This window comes from Pristiophorus japonicus, unplaced genomic scaffold, assembly GCF_044704955.1.
Source record: "Pristiophorus japonicus isolate sPriJap1 unplaced genomic scaffold, sPriJap1.hap1 HAP1_SCAFFOLD_33, whole genome shotgun sequence".
Lineage (NCBI taxonomy): Eukaryota > Metazoa > Chordata > Chondrichthyes > Pristiophoridae > Pristiophorus > Pristiophorus japonicus.
The window spans coordinates 696795-701491 of NW_027253106.1; the positions used below are offsets into that span (position 1 = coordinate 696795).

The following is a 4697-nucleotide window of genomic DNA, read 5'->3' on the forward strand; positions in this document are numbered from 1 at the left end:
GCCACAGAGGCTCCTACCGTCTCCCCGCGATCAGCGAACTCACCCAGTTTACAAAATTAAACCCGGAACACATGCCCGGCAAAGTGCAGGAGAAGCCAGATAGTCTGTAATCTCGGTCTATCACAGAGAGTATTGGTATTCATGGTGATTACAGCAATTATTAAGCGTCTCACAGACCTCAATTATTTTTCTGCGATGAATTGATCGAGGATTGAAACCAGGTTAGTGCTCCGGGTCTTAACCCCTCGACCACCAGGGAACAGTTACGATACATGTCGAACCAGGTTAGTGCACCGGATCTTAACCCCTCGACCACCAGGGAACAGTTACGATGCACGTCGATATATTTATATATATTTATATATGAACCTGAATGTCAATGGCTACCTACCTAGACCTCGTGGCGCCCACGGTAGTGCGTCTAACTTTGAGTGAGAGAAACGGTTCCACAGTGACACCTGTCATGTGTTCGACATGGTTACTGCTTGTACTATTACAAGGTGTGCCACCAGAGGGCACGCAGTGGGAGACTTGTAGCTTACCTGCACAGGTGAGCCTGGCCTAGTATAAAAGGCAGGCCACCAGGTGTGATCCTCACTCTGTGGTTATTAATAAAGGACTCAGGTCACTACAGTTAAATAACGACACATTGTCTCGTGGAGTCATTATCAGAGCATTTGAAGGTATAACAAGGGAGCCAAAAGCCTCAGAATCTGGAAATTCTACCAAAGCGTCGAAGTCATGCTGTAGGTGCCTGGGAAAACACATTGCTCAAAGTTCTCCATACGTGAAGGCAGAGTGTTTCTTCGACAGAAAGACTGGGCATCTTGCGAAAGCATGCCGACTGAAGGGTAAAACTATTTTTAAAGCTATGACTCCAGCGTTCAAAGCTATGAGTAGAAATCCCAAGAGACTACATAGTATGGAAGACCAACAACAGGACGATGAGATGTTAGAGTTACACATCATCAGGAGCACTAGTTTAACGGACAGTGATTCGGAAAGCATCAAAATCCACATAGATGCGTGATTTCCAACTGGAGAAACCCAAGATAGAGCAGCGAGGCTACTCGGGAGAGTAAATTCCTGTGGTTGGTCATATCACTGTAACGATCGGTGAAATATAAAGATTAATTTCAGAACTTGCCTCGAATAGTAGTGAAAAGAGACAAGTCTGCCTTACAAGGAAGAAATTGATTAAGCTCACTGAAGCTGGATTGTAGTCAGATTTTCTGTGTGGAAGCGAGATTTTCATCAACGGATGAGGTTATCAAGAAGTATCCAAAGGTGTTCTGCGAAACGGACAGTCCGATCCAAGGCATCAAGGCGAGTGTCAGGGTACAGAAGGACGCTAGATTGGTTTACTACAAGCCCCGTTCCGTACCATATGCACTCAAGGAGAAAGTTGAGCATGAACTCAAAAAACTAGAAGGTGTTAACCGTTACACTGCGGAAACATCTCCACTTTCAGCACCAGATTAACAAAATTCAACCCAATGAGATCGGGAGAAAAGTTCCTCACATGCTCAGGGCAAAATAAATAATTGTCGTTCTACAAAAGAATGAACAAATTTCAGCACCAGGTCAGACGGAAATGTTAAGCGAGCAGGTGGACGGCTGAATCGCACTTTTAAGGAGTTGGTGGTGACAAAGCAAATGGGTTCTGCCTAATGATTCAATATAAGAAATGTCTGCAATAGGATTCGAACACTATCTATAGTGACCTGAACACATCACCTTAGACCACTCGGCCATCATTACTATACAGTGCTGTGTGTGGCCACCTGCAAGTTGATTTTGAACTTTTGTGTCCTGTTACATGAAATAAATCAGGGCAGCAGGCAGATCTCTGCCTGACACCGGGGAAAGAGTGAGACAGACCTTGGAGCAAGGGTCTGGTTATTGTCAAACAGCAAATGAAATATTAATTCTGGAAGAATAACATTGAAACGAAATGTGATCCTGACAGCCAGAAACAAGTGCTAAGGCAAAAGGATAAATGCTGCATCCCTTCCTGCAAAAAATTCCTTTCACAAACATTTCTCTGAACAAAACGTCACAAAACAAAAATGTTCCTTTCAAAGTCATTAAACTCCCGAATTTCCACGCCCCGCGACTCTCCTGAATCAGATGCCTCAAGTTTTACCGACTCCATCCATATCCCTTTGCTCCAAGGTCTGTCTCCCTGTTTCCCCGGTGTCAGGCAGAGATCCGCCTGCGGCCCTCATTTATTTCACTCTCTATGAATCTCTCTAATATTCCAACAGCAGCCATGGTTGTGTGAAGGTTTGTATTCTGTTAATCGTCGCCAATTGTTGTGAAAAGTAGAACACCAGGAGGCTGAGTACTGTGAGCTAAACTTAGTGTGATCTTAGTCTTCTTTATTACAATTCCAGAGTGCCGGAACAACATGGCAGCCAACCTTTTATACTGGCCCTGCAGGTGTGGGCAGGTGACCATTAGGACTCCAACATTCACGCCCTCTGGTGGCAAGTATGACAGAGTTACATACTTCACATAATTGTTATCGTTAAGAAGTTATAATTCCAATGAATGCCTGCGTCATCAGAAAGGAGCCTGGTTTGTAGGACAAGGCTACATATCAGGAAGGAGCGTAGTTAGATGACAAGGGAAGTGATACTCTGACGATAAGTTTGGAGAATAAAAAGAGTAAATACTGGAAACACTGAGCAGGCCAGGCACATCTGTGGAGAGAGAAACAGAGTTAACGTTTCAGGTTAATGACCTTCCATCAGAAGTTGGGCAGTTGTGTTACGTAATACTATTAAAAGTTTCAATTGTCACGAAGCAGGGGTAAGGAAAATATATAAAATGTGGCATTTGGAACAGATAGTTTGAATCCGATTAATGTTTGATCAATTTGTCCACCGAGCTGAAAACTGCAACGTGTTTGCTTTATTCGGCTAACATTCGCAAGGTTTGGGTGTAAGTACTATTAAGTGTATGTTTCATTATTGTCTGCTTAATAACTCTGACATTTAATGTTGCCGACACTATTCCTGCACTGCGTGTGTTCCAGCTCTGTTTGGAGCACCGATTCCTTCAATCCGTCGCTTACAGGGACAGTTGGATTCACCGTTTCTTTGTTTGGTGAAATTTAAAAGATTGAATGCGGCGCACATCTACCTGGTCACCTACTCACTAACCGCTACACGCTGCTCCCGTGAGATGGATGCACAGTTACTGTTACAAGCTTGAACGCAGGTACAAGCAGAACTCATTCATAGAAAGTCCAAGTCCCTGAGGCACCTGATTTTTTGCACCAAACTCCTTCGCAACGAGTTGCGGTTCATGTGGGGTGATTTGGGCACATGTTTCCCCACACGACAACACTTCAAACACAACTCAACGGATGCAAAGCGCTTTGTTGCGTCATGAGTTCCTGAAATGTGTTGTAGAAATGCAAGTCCTTCTTTGCAAAAGTTTGATGCGATTTCAAAATTTTTGGGTAAACTGTGGGCTCGTCCGGGATTTGAACCCGGGACCTCTCGCAAATTTCAAGCAATAACCCCGAAGCGAGAATCATACCCCTAGACCAACGAGCCAACTGCTCGATAAACGTGGAGATAAGGTGTAACCATTATTGAAACATTTTTAGTGTCTTGCTATTCTTGATCGGAGGAGCACATGAGATGGAATCAGTGACTTTGCTTTTTCGACCTGTCTTCTGAAGCACCGCACGGTCCAACTCCGACAGTCAATGAGCTGTTGGGACGTTAGTGTATCCAGGCTGTGTGTGGTCACCCCGAGCACAGCAGAGGGGCTTCTGCATTAGTTCTGGGTGGGGACAGTATATTTCCCCTTCTCTCTTCATCTTGTCTATAACCCTGTGCTTTGGTTTCTCTATTTATTCCCCACCTCAGTTTCTAGTGTTTAAAAGGGAACAAAAGATGAAATGGGTCTCACTGTGGAACAATTTCTCTCACTCAAAGTTAGACACACTACCGTGGGCAGCACGAGGTCTGGGTAGGTAGCTGTTGATATTCAGCGTCATATATAAATATATATAAATATATCGACATGTATCGCAACAGTTCCCTGGTGGTCGAGCGATTAATACCCGGCGGACTAACCTGGTTTCAATCCTCGATCAAATCATCGCATAAAAATAATTGAGGTCTGTGAGACGATTAATAATTGCTGTAACCACCGTGAATACCAATACTTTCTGTGATAGACCGAGCTTACAGACTATCTGACTTTTCCGGGCATGTATTCCGGGTTTAATTTTGTAAACTGGGTGAGTTCGCTGATCGCGGAGAGAAAGGTAGGAGCCTCTGTGGCCCCACTGTGAGGATGTGGAAGTGAACACGGTGGCTGGGTGATCCCTGACATTTCTGTAAAGGGCAGCGGAGGTGAAGGATTGAAAACATTCAGTGCAGAACAGAAGTTGTTTTCGGTGAGCCAACACACAATGCCGAGCAGCACAGACGGTGCTCAGTGGTCACCTGCCCTCTGTTGGGGTTATTGTACCAGAGGTTTCTGTAGTGTAGTGGTTATCACGTTTGCATTACACGGGGAAGGTCCCTGGTTCAATCCCGAGTTTCGTCTCCTGGCAAATGCTGCCTGACCTGCTGAAATTGCCAGCATTTGCAATTTTATCTCCTGGTAAAAGGGCTCCCTTATTCCTTAATTGCTCTTCATTTCACTTCAATAAATAGATAACTTTGACTGAG

General features: G+C 44.5%; 1 non-coding gene across 1 annotated transcript; it reads right to left on the minus strand.

The window, feature by feature from the left end:
* Positions 1–3478: 3478 nt before the first annotated feature.
* trnap-cgg (transfer RNA proline (anticodon CGG)) lies at positions 3479–3566 on the minus strand. The gene is given in 2 exon segments: positions 3479–3514; positions 3531–3566. It is a non-coding gene; the product is annotated as a tRNA-Pro (tRNA).
* Positions 3567–4697: the final 1131 nt, after the last annotated feature.